Below are 19,573 nucleotides of genomic sequence, written 5' to 3'. Positions count from 1 at the left end.
TAGTGCCCTCCAAACAATTGAACTACTCCCTATCATTTTGTAAATGATGAATTATATTAGTAGAATAAATTCTACACTGCTGATACTTGAAAGTTGTTTTGTTTGTTTAGTAATGGAAGCTTCACCATTGTGGTCCGGTGACGACAAGGCACGGTTGCCAAGACAGACCGGAGGCTGGGTCACAAGTCTGATCATTTTTCTCATATACTTTTTTGTTTTAGTTTGTTTGTCTTACCATAATATTTAAAAGTCGTCGTTAGACAAAAAAAAAATGAAATGGAGGGAGTAGCTATATATATTTATGTGTGCCATCCATGCATGATTTGGAATGTGTATTACACTCCTTGACTTCAATTATTTGGATGATTTAAACGTGAAGCAACAATAACAGGGTTGATCCTATCATTTGGAGGTTGGATAAGCAACCTAATTGTGTATCTTTTAAATGAATTTAACGTGGAAAGCATCGATGCTGCTCAAATCTCAAAATTGATTAATGGTGCTGGTAGCTTAATTCACGTCCTTGCTGCAATTATTGCAGATTCTTTTCTTGGTTGCTACTCTATCATCTGGATTTCATCCCTCACCTCTTTACTGGTATAAGCTATTTTTTTTGCTTCACCTAATTAGTTAAATTGGTTAAATACATTGGACTATACTTCATTAAATTCATGTATATCCGGAAATTCCGTTTTGACACTTAGAATTAAGTGATCATATTTCAATTGAACACCTCAGTTCCAATAAAGTATTCCAATTATACACTTGCATATGGTTCAAATTTGGGAACTTTTTTTTGTGTATGTTCGCATTCGTCTGTTAGGTAATTCAATTAATCACATTAAATTTGTCATTTTCTTTTATGCGCATTGCATTGGTCTCATTGCTCAATAAGCAGTAAAACCCGATGAATTTTTCTACTTGTAGGGCACGATCCTTTTAGCGCTAACAGCAACACTTGATTCTCTGAGATCAGAAGCATGTGAAGTTGGTTCAATCTCATGTAGACCTACACTTCAATAGGTAGTACTCTATGCATTGCAGCCATAGTTCTGGCAATTCTGGGGAATGGTGGTACACGATCAACCCTTTCAACAATGGGAGAAAACCAATTTAATAAACCAAAAGCTCAAGGCATTTTCTTCAATTGGTTCTTCTTCTTCGTTTATGGTTCTTCAGTAGTAGCATCCACAACTATTGTCTATGTTGAAGATAACGTGAGTTGGAAAGTTGGATTTTTCATTTGTGTAGCAGCTAATGCTGTTGGTTCAGTTATTTTCCTAATTAATGGGAACCAGATTTTACACCAATTCTAAGCCAGAAGGAAGTCCATTCACCAACTTGGCTAACTCGTGTTGTAGTAGCAAGTATTAGGAAAAGAAAAGTGCTAATCCCATCGACTAGTGAAGATTTCTACCATGGACCTCGTGTTGCAGCACGCAAAGCAATAGGTGTTGCGCCTTCGAGAACCATCAGGTACGTAAAGAGTGTAACTATATTTTACTTGTTAACTATACTAAAAGTAGATCATTTCTTAGGTTAGAAATAATCCTTTTGGAGAACGGGCTGAGGGGGGGCTCTTGGTTCGATGAGCTAAGCTCTTGTCTGGGTTAAAGAGAAGTAGCTGCTATTGATTGAATTTATCTCTTACTCTTAGCAAGAAAAGCGAAAAGCGCAGAGCTGGTGGATGATCAAAAGCTTCCCTATGCCACCAAACTGTGAGACTTTCTTTTATGTTATGCCGGAGAAGAGAACATGACGTTCTAGCAGAGTTGAGTGCGTTTTTTTTACTTATTCATCAATTTGAAAAATCAAGACATAATTTATCATTTTTTACCGATCTACTTGAGTCCGGAGCTAAAAGGAACTTTTCAAACCTAGGAGCCAAAACGGACAACTCTTTTTTTTACGCAACAAAACTGACAGTTCGCCCAGAAATGGGCGAACTGCAATTAACACCATTAACACGTCTGGCAAACGTTTGGTGCAGGGAAAAAATTATTAATTGGGTTTGCCCCTAAACGGGCAAACCACATTTTCATACTTTTTTTAATTGTTTGCCCGTTGGTGGGCAAACTACTTTTATTTAGGCAAACTATGATTCTTTCACTGAGAGATTCGACTGATAATTGATTAAAGATCACAACTGAGAGATTCTTATTTATGTAAACGTTTTGTCACTTCAACTTTATTTTTAGAAATGATACAGTTTTTTCACTTCATTCTACGTCATCCATCATATTGTTCTATTAATACCATCTCTTTTTGCCTTTGAGAATTGTAACTCTGTCTCAACAATTCGAAATGTCTTTATATTCAATTGAAATGTCTTTGAGAATTGATAATTATGTTGAATATCAAATTCATTATCAGATGATTCTTCATCCCGAATAGCGCTTTGAGTTATACATATCAAGTGTCGCTAAATAATTGCGAAAAATCTCATGACTACAAAGAAAGGCTAATAAAGAGTCATCATTCCAAATTCAAGTCTGCTCGAAAATTATGTGACTGCTACCCATAATTGATATGAGATATCGACCAGTGATAAGAATAGAAAGTACTAAATTATGTACCTTTTTTTACTCCAAAAAAGACGTACAAGACGATCGTATTTGAGTGTCATTGAAAACACTTGAGCCATTTTTGCAGGAAGACTATATATAACCAAACCACCTTCGTACAAAATTTCTCCACCCTAAAATAAACTAACTAGCGGTGTCATACTTTTATCATTATAAGAAATTTAAACAAACAACTAGTTGTGAAAAACAAAGTGTTATGTGAATAATGAATGTTGCTCGTGAATAATGAGATAAAATGAAGTGAACAACAATCCATATTTATCGGTGAAGAAATTGTACCACCTCTAAAAAGTTGAAGTGACAAAACGTTTACATAAATAAGAATCTCTCAGAAATATTAACAATGTGATGTTTAATCAATTATCAGTCGAATCACTCAGTGGAAGAATCATAATTTGCCCAAACAAAAGTAATTTGCCATGGGCAAGCTATTAAAAAAGATTTATGAAAATGTGATTTGCCCCTTTTTGGGCAAACCCTATTAATATTTTTTTTTCCTGCACCAATGTTTGTTAGACGATGTTAATGATGTTAGTTGTAGTTCGCCCATTCTTGGAAAATTGTTCATTTTGTTACATTAAAAAAAAAACTGTTCATTTAGACTTCTAGACTTGAAAAAGTCCCTTTTAGCTCTACACTCTACTTATTTCTAGTTCACGAGTTTCTAATGAGTGAAATAACATATAATAATTAGGGCAATATACTAAAATTATCATATTATTTCTTTTTTTTAAGGTGGTACCAAATCAAATATAAACAAATAAACATCAACGGAGGGAGTATTAGGATATAAAAAGAGTCGTTACGTTCTATACACTACAACAAATGTGATATTTAGCCATGAATTTTTTAGCTACGATATAAAATTCGTCACTAATTGTTCACTTTTAGTGACAAAAGTTACCTTTCGTCGTTAAATACATGGGTCACATATTTTTAGTGACAAAATATAAATTTTCGTAGCACAATTTTATCCTCTATGGTTTCCCGCCAAAAAATGAGTTTGCGCCATTTTATTAAGCAACATTAGTCACTAATTATGTGTTATCAGTGACATATTATTTCGTCACTAATAGTCTATCTAGTTTGTGACAAATCAACTTTTTGTCTTAAAACAAATTAATTTTTGGACACAAAAATATTTTATCACAAAAAATATATTGTTGCAATAGTGACGAATTATATTTTATAGTTAAATGTTGTAAACTTTAGCCATAAATTTTATATTTAATTGTGACATTAGTTTTTGTCACTAATAATATATATAATTAGCGACTGTCATTTTATTGTCTCTAATCAATCTATGATTTAGTGACAATAAAAATTTGTCACAAAATTTGCAAGGTATAAATAGCGACGACTTTAAAATTTGTAGTTGAATAATTCAACTATTTGCGACGAAAAAAATCGTAGCAAAATACAAAATTTTCTTTGTCTACTATTGTTAATGATTACAAGTTGAGCAATGTATTATGTGGACAAGAACAAAAATGATATATCAGATGGCCCAAGAAGCTTAGAAAAAGTTTTTAGCCTCTTTAAAATAGTTTTATTCCATATCAAATAATATCATTACTATATAGAAAATCTATAACTACTATATGTGTACGAAAACTGTATTATGTGCAAAAAAAAATTGTATCATTTTTATATCACTAATGTATATAACTATTTTCATCATAGTATAGAAATTGTATCAATATGTATATATCCGAAAAATGTATCGTATATAATGAAACCATATTGTTGTTGTATAAAATATGTATCTCTATGTATATAAAAATGTATTACAATTGTATAATTTATGTATAATAAATGAATAAATTCTCACTAATTATACAAATATATACAATTAGTATACACATATTATACATATTTCGGGATACTAGTTTAACCGCACGTGCCTCACACGTATAATATTTGATTATTTAAAATTAAATAATTTTATCTATTGCAATTACTTTTAGTGACATGTAAATATTCTAACTCATTTTTCGAAGATCCTTCACATTTTAATATAATAATATAAATATAATCATATATTTTAGTATAAGAACATATATATTTTATCACCAGAAGTTTCAAGTGATTGATTGATCATCACTTTTGTATTTGAAATGCAGTACCTCTTTCCCTTTCTTTCAGAGGCTAAGAGAATGCGTCAATTTGAACCATATTTATGGCACGGTTATTTTAATTTTTTTTTTATATTTGAATTTTTTTCTTGTTTTTAAAGTCAAATTTTTACCAAATTATTGATTACATTTTTATCACGTACTTAAAATTTATAAAATTTGGTACTTCTTAAATTTTTTCTAATTCTAACGCTTTTATATTTATTTCTAGATTTTCAAATCTTCTTAAAATCAAATTTAGTTGATTTAGAATTGTTAAACTAATGAAAAAAGTTTTAGTTGTCATTAATTCTGATGATTTCTAATAAGAGAGGATTTTACCATAAATATATTTAATTAATTTTCTACACTTAAATATTAAAAAAATCATTAATTCTGATGACTTCTAATAAGGAAATTTTTTACCATAAATATATTTAATTAATTTTTAATACTTAAATATTAGCAAAAAAATTTAAAAAAGACGATTTTGTTTAAAGCAAAGACTTTAAATGAAGGACAAAAAGTTCAAACTATAATTCTAACGCTATTCACACTTTTAATATATTATAGATTATAGATATTTATAAAAATTATAGATTTCTTAAACACACCAAGTATAACAATAACATCCTAGTCAATTTTACTAATTTACTCATATAATTTTAATTTAGTTATTAATTTTAGTTGATAAGTACTTTGAGGTCAGCTAATATTTTTTTAAAACATTCCATAATTCATGTTAATATTTCCTTTTTATTGAAACATTTTATAGTTAAAAAATTATGTTGGTCATCTGTATCCTAACATAAAGACACTACAATTAACTATACACAATATATAAAATCGTCTTTTTACTATTTTTCTCATATAATTTTAGTTTAATTATTAGTACTTATTTGTAAGATATATAAAAATAAAGACACGAATGTCAGCTACATAATTTAATAGTCATTTAAAACCAAATACTCATTTACTATATTTATATTTAAAAATAACAGGGATGAAGTATTTTAAGAAAACAGCTACTATATAGAAAGCATGTGAATTATATTAATACTTAAAAGTGAAAAGCTGTGTACAATGAAAATTTGGCCGTGGAGCATTTGATGGAGCAATTATAGCTATTTAGTATATACTAGTTTATACGTACGTGTGGTGCACAAATATCCCTGATCGTATTTAAATTTAAGATAACAATAATATGGAACACAATAAACTTCTACAATTATGCATAAGACATACTACAAAAAGTAATCAACATACAAAGTGAGAAAATATGAATAAATGAATGCAAGAACATTACTTGAGTCAAAACTAAATTAAGGGAAAAAAAATAGAAGTAGAAAGGCGAGAATCAAACTCACAATTGATAATAATAAGTTAACAAAATAATAATAGCATTTGGTTCTTCCTATCTATAATTAGAAAGAATAAGTTACCAAAATAATAAATAGAGTATGATTCTTTTTCTTGAACTTGGTAACTTCAATACTAGAGTATGATTCTTCCTACCTATAATTAGAAAACTACCCTAAACGGCTAATAGAAAAATAATAATATAATTATTCCACCTATAAGAAAATCAGAAAACTACCCTAAACGGCTAATAGAAAAATAATAATATGATTATTCCACTTATAAGAAAATTCTAAACGGGAAAAATAATAATTTAATTACATAAACATAGTAATTTTTTGGTAAGTATTAGTTGTCATATATAATATAGGACTTCATACATAAATAATTTTATTAAAATAAGGAAAGATTTTACTAATAAATATTTAATTAATTTTTAAGTTTTAATTCATAAATATTATTAGAAAATAGTAAAAAGACAATCTTGTCTATTATGAAGTCATTTAATGAAGGGTAAAAAGTTTAACAATATTTTAAGACCCATTCGCACTTTTAATATAGTATAGATATAGAAGTATAGATAGAAGATAATTTAATTATTGTCATAATATTTTGAATTTAATATCAACTAAAAGTCGTATTAGTTTTTACCTTATTTAAATTATATAATTTAGGACTTTCAAATCAAGTAATATTTGTATTGATTCTTACCTTATTAAAGGACTCTTACATTATAAAGAAACAGGAAAAAAACACTCTGCTTTTCTAATCTCTCAGTTTTTGCTTTTCTTCATCTTTAGCAGGAATATAAGCAAAGCCATGCCTCCAGGAGGACGTATATATAAACAAAATACACTTACTGGAGAAACTATTTTAGCTACTCAATCTGTGGATGAGTCAAACAAAAGTACTCCTACAACTACTACAGATAATACCATACATGCAAGATTGATTAAACTAAGTTATTCGGTATTTATGTTGATTAACTGTTAGTCACCCAAATAGGAATGCCCTTTACAATGTTGTCTACATTACACTTAACTGTGGTGAATGTTTTATGCACTTGGTTCAGAACTGAGAGAGTAATCTATATTATATGCTATGGTTGCAAACTTTGTAAATTATTAGAGATTTTCAAATAGGGATAATTACGTCCAACACTTTGAGGTAAACTAGTTTATGATAGCCGGCAAATAGATAGTTTGTTTTATTTAAGAATGATAGACATATATTATACATATAATTTACATATTCAGTGTAGAGATTTTTTATATTTCTATCGTATATAAATAAGTTTGATCGAATTGTACGTGTTGGTAAGTTTCCTTTATAAATATCATTAAGCCTTAATGGTAGATGAATACTTTGGACTAAAAAAAAGTGCTAGAAATTCACTTATTTTGGAGTAATAATAAGTAAAATTGACATTTTCCCCTTTTAATTGTATTATTCGTCGCGGTAATCTGTCGTAAATTTGAGAATCTACTAAAGATAATCTCTTAATCCCATAAAAAATAAAAATAAGATTTTCATACACTCTGTTTTCTCGAAACTCCGATTATGAAATAAAATCAATATGTTGTTATTGTAATATTAGTAGTCGTGTTAGTTAGGTGAGTCACTCATTTGGTCAATTGAAAAACTAGGTGTTTGATAGTTATTAATTATATTGAAGATGCATATTTGTTCCCTCAAGATTGGATTAATTATTTAAGCAGGGAAAGAATTAAAAAAGAAAGAAAGAATAATCTTTTCATATGTTTCAGTGATTTTTTATTTTGGAGAGAAATAATTATGGCTTTTCCATGCAATCATTATGAGAACAATGATTGTAATATATAGATTATGGGCAAATTGATTATGATTAATGTGAAATAGTTTGTTATGCTTTCTGCGGACAAATTAAAATAGCTTGGTGGATTCTTGTATTTGTCTAAATTTATAAAGTGAACGTTTCTACTTAATCTTTTGTTGTCTAAACTCTTGAACTTATCAAAAGAAAAAATTTTGATTAATGGTTGTTGAATTATTTTCATTCAGAAAGCTGAGTTCTTTAATTTGGGTTATACTAGTTTTTCCTAAAAGATTGTTTCTTGTTTGGATTCTGATAACTAGGCTGTTAATACCTCAATCTCAAACTAATTAGGATGGACTACATGAATGGAAAATTTGGGGTTATTTGTGAAAGTCAATAATAGTCAAATGAGTATCCTTCAGGAGGAAAAAAAAATTATTTTGTTGAAGTCACACTAAATTAAGAAAGGGAAAATTTGGGTTGATGGTAGTCAAATGATATTCATTTAGAAAGATTAGTTCTTTTGATTTGTGGTTGTAGTATTATCTTGAGACTAGTGGTGCTAGTTTATTTTGCATACTGTACTATTTTATAAGCACTTATGTTTTTGTATTTGTTATACTGTTATCGATCCTAAGCCGGGGGTCTATCGAAAACAACATCTCTACTTCACCTGAGGTAGTGGTATAGTTTGCGTACACTCTACCCTTCCCAAACTTCACTACGTGGAAATATACTGGGTATGTTATTGTTGTGTTAGTGAGTCAAATTTGTAATTACTATGCAATTGTAGTAGTGTATATGTCACTATCCGCAACTGATTTTTTCTACTCAGATGATACAAGTAGAATTAAGAAGCGTCGAGGAAAAACTAGGGGAAAAGGTCTTGAAAAGTTGACGACGACTGTGGGAAAAAAATGATAATAGATATTTCAGTTGGTAAGGGAAGGCCAGTTAAGGCAGTCCAGTCATCAAAACTATCAAATGAGTTGGGGATAATTGCCCGAAATTTTCTTACGCTTTCAAACAAGTGGAAAGAACTAACAAAAGAGGAAAATGATACTGCACTGATTAGATGTCATGTAAGATTTTTTACACTTTTTAATCTTGTAACACTGATGATAGTATCCTTTTAATACGTCAGAGATCTTAATTTTTTTGTTTATCCCTTTAAATATTTTCTCCAGAAGATGTTTGAAATTAATTTGGATGAACATTACGTCAAAGATAGTTGTGAAGATATCCTCAAAAAATAGGAGTCGTTTGTGGTGTTACAAATTAAAAAAAATATTTGAAAGTACACGTTCTGAGGAAGCTACTCGTAAAATTGAAGTATCAGAACTGACACCCAAAAATTGGAATAGGTTTTGTGACATGTGGTCAGATCCGGAGCATAAGGTGACCTATATTCAAATAAATATACACTTTATTTGTTTCAATGTTATTTAACTTAATTATATATGTGTTTTCTTTGTAGAAATGATGTCAAGTAAATAAGATCAATTGATCAAAGCAAAAAGGTAATCATATTATGGGTTCAAAAGCATTTGTAGTTGTTTGTGTGGAAATTGTAAGTTCAAAAGCATTTGTAGTTGCTTGTGCGGAAATTGTAAGTTCAAAAGCATTTGTAGTTGCTTGTGCGGAAATTGTAAGTTATATATTTTTTTGTTAATGATTATTTAGTGATGAAATTATTGTGAATACCATTTTTTTTATCAATGAGTACCTAGGCAATCATTTTTTTCTAACTTTATTGTCATTCTATGCAATCATTTCTTTTATTTGCTTTATAGGGTGAAGAACATGGAGGGGTTGAACCAGACAGAATTGACTTCTACAAAAGCACTCATTACTCGACTGAAAAAGGCTAATCATCTGAATAAGCTAAAGCAAACTATGTAAGAAATTAGATATTTTGATCGCATATGCAAATATGATTTACTTGTTGCTATCATAACATTAATAAATACTTATTTTTTGCAGAATAGCATGAATGATTTGAAAGCTATATATACTTCGGGAGAGTCAACCATGACTATTGATGAAATTGTAGATGATGTACTTGATTAAAAGTCAGGATACATAAAAGGTCTTGGTTATGGTCCAAAACCTGACACTACTAGAGCAACACAAAGAAGAGAGGCAGAGTTACAAGACTCCCTTAAAAAGGTGAAAGAGGAAGCTGCTACTGTCAAAATGATTTACAAAAACGATTAGATGCAGCTGAAGTCGTGGTTGAAAATCAACAATCTCAAATAACATTGTTAAATTCTCAACTGAAAATTGTATTAGCGTGCCAAGATGATATTTTGAAACAAATGCAGCATTTTATGAGCTCGTCCCTGTTAAGGTTAGAATTGGTATAGTTAAATTATAAATTTTATCATAATTCTTTTAATTAAATTAGATAAAAATTTATAGCATTTGGCCCCTAACTATTTTTCTTTTCATGATACAGTGATCATTTACCTTATCAAGTTATACTTTGAGGTACATTGAATAGCTACATAAGAATATCATTGTTGTACTATATCATGATATCATAACAAATTAATTCTTGTCACACCCCTTTTTCGTCCGAGGGTTCGGGTCGACGGATTTTTCCAATTTAAGTGACGTTTTTGAATAGAGATTAATTTAATTTACAAAGTTGTCACTTGAAATTGAGTTATGGTGTTCCAAGTCACATTTTTGAATCCCTAATCTAAAGGAAATGACTTTTTTTATTGGTCTGCGAAAATAGAAGACCAGGTAAGGAATTCTGTTGACCGAGGGGAAGGTGTGAGGCACCCCTCGAGTCCCGTGGTTCAAGCACGATCACTTTATTAACTTATCCTGACTTAAACTATTTTGGATAAATTGTGCTAAGGCCTAAATTATCTCATTTTAATATATTAAAACTATTTAAAACTCTTGTATTAAATTTGTGAAAAATGAAGTTTAGAAAAATATTTGTCAATGTACATTACTGTATCCTTAGATTCTTAAAATGTCTCAGAAAGACGCGTATGCCGCATTCTTAATTGAGACGAACATTAAAACATGCCTGAAAATTGTTTGACATTAAAACTTTGATAAACTTGGAGTGCTTTGAACCTTAAAAATAAACTAAAGCTATTTTATTTAAAATAATTAATTAGTTTAATAAATAATTATTAATTTCTATTAATGACAATGAATAAAACATAACAAAATGATAAAATAAATAAAATATACATATCTATCCATATTATGCTAACTTTATTATGAACCCTTACAAAAATGTACAATAAAATCATGAGTATTAGTTATTTATATATATATATATATGTCAAATAAATAGTTAACAAATATTATTATAATGAAAAATTAGTTAATACTACTTACTTCTTTGTTATTACTTTTATGATTAATAATACGTGTAAACTATATATATATAATAATAATAACAATAATAATAATAATAATAATAATAAAATAATTTAAAAGAAAAGAGCATTAAAAATCTTAACCAACTATAATTAAAATTTTAAAAGGATAGAGTGTATCCTATTTTAACTAATAACAAATCTAGTATTTAACAACTTTGTATTTTCTTTTCCATATTACGGCATGAAAGAAAAACAAAACTAAATAAACAACACACAACAAATCTCAACGATTTCAAAAAGGTGCTCGGAGGACAATGAAACTCCGGCCAGATCTGACTCGTTCGTGAAGTGGCAGCGACCGGAGATATTAGTGGTTGGTCTATCGGCGACGAAAACTGCGGCGACGGTAATGGTTGGTGTCGCGTAGGTTGACGGGAAAAGGAAAAAGGGGTGGCGCAGCGGCGAGACTGGTTTCGCCAGTGGGGTAGCGGTTTCCAGCGGGTTTTGGCATTTTTAATGGTGGTCGTATTTGATCGGATACTTGGAGATGGTGACCGAATTTTATGGCGAAGCTATGCTTTCCGATGAAAACTTCATCAGAGAAATCCGTGTTTTGTCTATTTCGATCATCTTTCCTGTTTCTTCACTTTTTTTACACAATTTATTACTATTTTTTCTCTTTTTATTTTTTGTACAAAAGGTAACTATGTGCCTTCTTTGTTTTCAGTGAAATTATGTGCGTGTGTTACTCTACTGTAACCATAGAAAAATGTGAAGAAGAGGACCATATGTATGATTGTGAAACTCTTAGTATGTGTTGCTACATATTTTTTTTTAATTCAATACAATCAATAAATAACAACATATATTAGATTATGGGATCATTAACATAAATTTAAACATGATTTGGTTCATTAAAAAAAATCATATATTGAATAAAATAATGTAGAATAAGAACCTGATTAAAGCAGAACACTCAAATATTTCACTGGAAGACTCAAACGAAAATTCCAACTTCAACTTCACACTTTTCTCTGTTTTGTTTATCTGATGGTTTTCTCTCTGCTTTTTTTTCTGTCTGATTTCTGATAGTCTATGTTTTCTGTAGGAATGATGTACGTATTTCTGTCTGATTTCTGACTGATTTCTGATAGTCTATGTTTTCTGTAGGAATGATGTACGTAGAATCTCAGGGGTGTGAGAGTCCTATAAATACAGGACTTCTGGAGGGAAAAAAAGAGGGGGAACAGTTATTTTTGTCTGATAAAAAGGGTGAGGTATTTAAATTCAAAAATTAAATTTCTTTCTCTTTTTTTGCGTGTTTTATTTTATATAGAAAATAATAGTAATAATAATAAATAAAATAAATAAATGAAATAATAACAATAATAATAATAATTAATTAATTTAATATTTAACAAAATATAATAACAATTTATAATTTGAAAAATATAAATATAATAAAATAGTATTAAAACTATTAATTTATTTATTAAAAATTTATAAAAATAAAATTATTTATTATTTTTTATATTATTTTAAAATAAAAATAAAATATCTTGAAGTTAAATTTATTTAATTATTTATTTTTATGAAAAATTTATCAAAAATAAAAATAATAATCAAAATAATATATAAATATTTAAAATTGAGGGAAGATCAAAAATCACGTGTCTACATTTTTGCCCCTCTTTGTGTGAAATCTCGAAGAGTTTTCATACAAAGAAGTAGACAAGATATGATTTTTGAACCTCCAATTATTTGAAAGGTAAAGATAAAAATAAAAATAAAAATAAAAGAAAAATGTGACCGAATCCTGTTTTTGGACATCCTACCTATCCCGGGTTATAAGGAAATCAGGTCATGAGTAGTTCAAAGATAATTTGGTGAGAGAAAAAAAAAGTTAAAGTCGAGTGAGATTCCGTCGAGTTTCCGGTTAACAACTTCTGCCTTTTACATTCAAATGATTCATAAAAAATGAAAAATTCCAAATGAAAATTGCAATATCTAGAATCTTGATTTGACTTTTCATGACTTGAACTTGAAAATTCACCCTGTTCTTCAGGCGGGTCCTGACTTGTTATTTCTTCACCCTATTCTTCAGGCGAACTCCTGAACTTACAACTTCTTCACCCTATTCTTCAGGCGGGCTCCTGGACTTCTTTTTTTCTTTATCCTGTTCTTCAGGCGGGCTCCTGGACTTCCTTTTCTTCACCCTGTTCTTCAGGCGGGCTCCTGGACTTACAATTTCTTCACCCTATTCTTCAGGCGGGCTCCTGGATTTACAATTTCTTAACCCTGTTCTTCAAGCGGGCTCCTGGATTTACAATTTCTTTACCCTGTTCTTCAGGCGGGCTCTTGGACTTACAATTTCTTCACCATGTTCTTCAGGTGGGCTCCTGGACTTATAATTTCTTCACCATGTTCTTCAGGCGGGCTCCTAGACTTATAATTTCTTCACTCTGTTCTTCAGGAGGGCTCCTGGACTCAAAGCAAATAGTGAAACAAAAATATAACATCCCATTCTTTAGGAGGGTCCTGGATAAAATAAATTCCCATTCTTCAGGAGGGTCCTGAGCAGAAAAATAAATTTTCATTCTTCAAGAGGGTCCTATCCCATTCTTCAGGAGGTTCTGAGCATAAAATAAATTTTCATTCTTCAGGAGGGTCCTGTCCCATTCTCCAGGAGGATCCTGAACAAAAAATAAATTCTCATACAACACACATAAAATTTTTGCCCCAGTTTGTACTGAAAAATTTATGTGTCACTGGATCTTAATAAATCTCGCAAAAAATAAAGTTTACCATGACCGAGATCCAGTATCGGATGCTGCAACCATGATTCTTGCATTGAGAAAAGTGTGAAATTGCATCCTTTATCTGAAAATAATTATTTCATCTCTGTTCTAAACAAAGAAAATTGTTTGTTTTAAAACATGTGGTGGTTGGTTTGTAACATTTGGCTTTTGAAGTGGCCGCTCTCGCACTTGCCATGCTCAACTCTTTTCTAATCCATGATAATATTCATTGAATTATCTGACTCAGAATTCTGACTACTGAGATCCTCAACTCAAATCATATTTCTGTTGTATAATACTTCTGAGTTCAGCTTCCAATACATCCCTTAGATTTTCACGAATTTAAAATGGTCAAATCACAATCATCTTGAGTACCTTACTTTTACTTTGAAACGTTATCTCTGTGCATCGACCCTTTATCTTGCTTTGTACCCTTAAAGGAGTTGGTAGTGAGTTTGGAGTCTTTTCTCACTCGACCTGACGTGAATTTGACTCTAAAGACAACAAAAAAATTTTGTTTGATGACAAGGACACAAAAAATTAAAAATTAAAATAAAACAAAAAGAAAAGACAATAGGCATCTCTTTTTCAAAACAAAGAGAAAACTTATCTGAATGTGAAAACCGATTCTGGTGATTATGACATGCATTTTGAATCAAACAACCAGATCTACCCACACTAATCACTATAACTTTTGTCTACTTATTGAGCTTGAAATTAAACCAATCTTGAACTTGTTCCTTCTTGATAACAACCTTTCTTCGGCTAGTGGCACCTCAATGGGTTTTTGCCAACGAGCCTATCTCCTTTTCATTTCTGTCTTAGCTCACAGTCGTCTTATGGTGCCTGAAAGGATTTTCACCAACAAGACTCTCTCATTTTCATTTTTTTATTTTTTTTAAAAAATAAATACCCAAAATATGAAATATCATGCACTCATAACATGTTTTGCCTTGACATTCTTAAAGATTGATTTGAAGGTCTTTCTTTGGTTGTAACTTGGCTTTTGGATAGGGTTAGAAAGAAAGGACGGCATGAAGCTCAAAAATTTATATAACATTGGGTGAAACATACAATTTTTGGAATCAATTCTTTTAAGAAAAATAAATTTTTGCTCCAGTTTCATTTCATTCTGGGTAATTTGAATTTTCTTTTGGTTAGATCGAACCTCATAGTAGGGCTGCCTACGTATCTTGTCATAGCACAGGCAATTTCTTTTGCTCGAATTTGGATTTTTGATTAATTTTTTCTCTTCTTCTCTTTTTTTTTTCAACTCTTTTTTTTACTCCATTTTTCTTGATATTTTTTTTTCAACTTTTCAAATTCTATTTTGATTCCAAAAGAGGGTACAAAAGAAAATAACAATAAAGCTCAAAAAGGGGTAACAAAGGTTGATATATTATTCGAATAGTAGAAAAAAATGCCTTCATCATTTCAAATCTTTAAAAATGTAAGTACAAAACATACATAACATAATTGTACATGAATATCATACATAATATTTTTTAACTGCATCAGCATTGACAGACATTCCTTCCATTTTTCCTTCTACATCAGTCAGATATAACACGCCATTAGGTAACACTTTCTTCACCATGAATGGCCCATGCCAATTAGGAGAAAAATTGCCTTTGGCTTCAATCTGATGAGGTAGAATGTGTCTTAGTACCAACTGACCAAATTCAAAATGTCTGTGACGCACCTTTTTGTTATATGCTCGTGCAATTATCTTCTGGTATAGTTTTCCATGACATACTGACGTCAATCTTTTTTCATCAATCAAGTTTAATTGCTCCAAACGAGTCTTGACCCATTAGTCTTTATTAATTTCAGCTTCCACAACTATTAGAAGAGATGGAATCTCAATCTCTACAGGTATAACTGCTTCAGTTCCATACACTAACAAGTAAGGAGTTGCACCAATTGAAGTCCGAACCGTAGTACGATAACCCAAAAAAGCAAAAGGTAACTTTTCATGCCATTTCGGGAACCTTGCACCATCTTCCAAAGTATTTTCTTTAAGTTCTTGTTGGCAGCTTCTACATCTTCATTTGCCTTTGGTCGATAAGGAGTTGTATTTCGATGCATAATCTTAAATTGTTGGCACACTCCTTGCATTAAATGACTGTTGAGATTTGCAGCATTATCGGTGACAATTATCTTTGGAATGCCAAACCAACAAATGATGTTAGAGTGAATAAAATCAACCACCGTTTTCTTGGTTACTGACTTAAAAGTCGTTGCTTCCACCCACTTCGTGAAATAATCAATGGCTACCAAGATGAACCTATGTCCATTCGAGGCCTTCGATTCAATTGGTCCAATTACGTCTATTCCCCAACCCACGAAAGGCCATGGAGCAGTCATTGTATGCAACTCATATGGAGGAGAATGTATCAAGTCTCCGTGTACCTGACATTTCCTAATGAAACTGATGGAATCTCGCTCCATGGTGAGCCAATAATAGCCTGCTCGGATTATTTTCTTTGCCAAAACATACCCACTCATGTGTGGTCCACAAATTCCAGAATGTACTTAGTCATGATTTTTGAAGCTTCTTTAGCATCTATACACCTCAAAAGTCCCACATCAGAATTCCTCTTATACAAGATTCCTTCACTTAGGAAAAATCCACTAGACAAACATCTAATAGTTCTCTTTTGATTACCGTCGGCATGTACAGGATATTTCCTATTCTAAATATATTCTTTGATTTCATGGAACCACGGCTCTCCATCAAGTTCTTCCTCAACAAAATTGCAATATGCATGTTGATCATGAATCTGTATATACAAAGGATCAATATAAGTTTTGTCGGGATATTGAAGCATCGAAGATAAGATCGCTAAATCATCAACAATCTCATTATGAGCTCTGGGAATATGTTTGAACTTCACTGATACAAATTATTGACAAAGATCTTGAAAACAACCTCTATATGGTAGTAGTTTTGAATCACGAGCCTCCTAATCTCCTTGGATTTAGTGGACTAATAAATCTGAATCTCTCGATACCAACAGTTCTTGAATTCCCATGTTAATAGCTAATCTCAATCCCAGAATGCAAGCTTCGTATTCTGCCATATTATTGGTATAATAGAATTGAAGTTGAGCTATTATAGGATAATATCGTTCTGATTCAGAAATAAGAACTGCTCTTATCCCCACTCCTTTTACATTAACAGCTCCATCAAAGAACAACTTCCAGCCTGAATGACAATCATCAGAAATAACTTCATCAACATACAATACCTCTTCATCTGGAAAATAAGTCTTCAATAGCTTATATTCCTCATCAATAGGATTTTCAGCCAAATGATCCGTCAAGACTTGAGCTTTCATTGCAGTTCGTGTCACATAAATAATATCAAACTCTGTGAGCAACATCTACTATTTTGTGAGTCTGTCTGTGGGCATAGGCTTCTGAAAAATATACTTTAAAGGATCCATATGAGATATGAGGTAAGTAGTATAAGATGACAAGTAATGTTTCAGCTTTTGGGCTACCCAAGTTAAGGCACATCTTCTCAAGAAGAGTGTACTTAGCCTTATAAGTGGTAAACTTTTTTCTAAGGTAGTATATGACCTATTCTTTTCTGCCTGTAACATCATGTTGACCCAATACACAGTCGAAAGAATTGTCTAACACAGACATATATAATATCAAGAGGAACCAAAATAGGCGGATTCAACAAGTATCTCTTAATTCTGTCAAATGCCTCTTGACATTCTTCAGTCCATTCAACTTTAGCATTCTTCTTTAATAACATGAATATTGGCCCACAGGTTGTTGTAAGCTGAGCAATGAATCTACTGATATAATTCAACCTTCCAAGTAAGCTCCTCACCTCTGTTTTATTTTTTGGTGGAGGCAGAGCTTAAATAACTTTTATTTTTGAAGGATCTAACTCAATGCCATGTCAACTGACTATAAACCCCAAGAGTTTTCCCGATGGAACTCCAAATACATATTTTGCTGGGTTAAGTTTGAGATCATACCTCCGAATCCTTTCAAAGAACTTTCTCAAATCTTTGACATGCTCAGATTGCTCTCTCGACGTAATGATCACATCGTCCACATAAACTTCAATCTCTTTGTGCATTGTGTCATGAAACATTGTGTCCATTGCCCTCATGTAAGTTGCCCTAGCATTCTTTAGTCCAAAAGGCATGACTCGATAACAATATGTTCCCCATGGCGTAATAAATAATGTCTTTTCTGCATCTTTTAGATCCATAATGATCTGGGGATACCCTGGATAACAATCCACAAAAGACGCAAGATCATGTTTGGAACAATTGTCCAACAAAATATGGATATTGGGAAGTGGAAAATTATCTTTTGGACTCGCCTTATTTAGATAACGATAATCAACACACATCCGAACTTTGCCGTCCTTCTTTGGAATAGGGATAATATTTGCCAACCAAGTAGGATACTGGGCCACTCGAATGACTTTAGCTTCAAGTTGCTTTATGATTTCCTCTTTAATTTTTACACTCATGTCATTTTGAGATTTCTTAGCTTTTGTTTGACAGGAGAAAAAGCAGGATCAATTGGCAACTTGTGAACTACCAAATCAGTGCTCAAACTGGGCATATCATCATAAAACCACACAAATATGTCTTTATACTCATGCAAAGCTTCAATTATAGCTTTTTTTTGTTGTGGTTGAGCATGTACACTTATCTTAGTCTCCCAAATATTTTCATGATCTCCTAAATTGATTGCCTCAGTTTTTTCCAATTTGGGATTTGTCTTATTCTCAAACTATTTGAAATCTTTGCTTATATCCTCAAATGTTTCTCCTTGATCATATTCAACTTTTTTATTTATTATTTCATAATTAGATTGGGTTTTTAAATCTGGTTGATAATTCTTCATGCATTTCATATCATTAGAATCGGCATAGAAAGAACTGTATGATAGAAAATAAATAAATAAAAATCAGACTCAAAATAAAATGAAGGGAAACTACGCTTTATTAAAAACATAGATAGAAAGAGTTTTAACCTAAAATACCAAGTTTAAAGTTCTGAATTACAATACTAGAATGATTCAAATTACAGAAGTAAAAATAAACAAACTACTAAGACTGTAAGAAAAACAAACAAACTACCAAGACTCCTTTATAATAGGGAGAGGAGTGGCCTCCCAATTATTAAGCTAGACATCAGGGCCGACAAACTGCACATCTGCATTGCTGGTACCTTCCCCAATTTCAACCATATCAGCTTCAGTGAACATATTCTGTAAAAGTCCAATCAACTCTGTATCATCATCATTCACTGATTCTGCAGCAGGTAACTTGGAGGATCCAACAACACTGAATTTGATGAAAGACTCGTGAAGTGGCGGTATCGGCTTGTTAAGTGACCCTGACTCATTCTTACGCTTTTTAGCCTTCTTTATATCTTCAGCAGTAGGTCCGTATCCCAAACCAAAAGTACCAAAGTTCTTATAGAGGTTTACCGGATGAACTATGCCTTGCAAAAACATCACTAGACCTTTCCCTGGTTTGAAACCATGCTTCAATATTTCATTCACTACCATAATAGATGCAAAGGATAAT

General features: G+C 31.1%; 1 pseudogene; it reads left to right on the top strand.

Annotated features, from left to right (window-relative positions):
• The first annotated feature begins 112 nt into the window (after positions 1–112).
• LOC107873798 overlaps positions 113–19,573 on the top strand; it is a 45,922-nt pseudogene continuing 26,461 nt past the window's right edge.

Source organism: Capsicum annuum, chromosome 6 (genome assembly GCF_002878395.1).
Source record: "Capsicum annuum cultivar UCD-10X-F1 chromosome 6, UCD10Xv1.1, whole genome shotgun sequence".
Classification (NCBI taxonomy): domain Eukaryota; kingdom Viridiplantae; phylum Streptophyta; class Magnoliopsida; order Solanales; family Solanaceae; genus Capsicum; species Capsicum annuum.
Note: the sequence above shows the minus strand (reverse complement) of the source record. Positions and strands in the feature narration are given on the sequence as shown.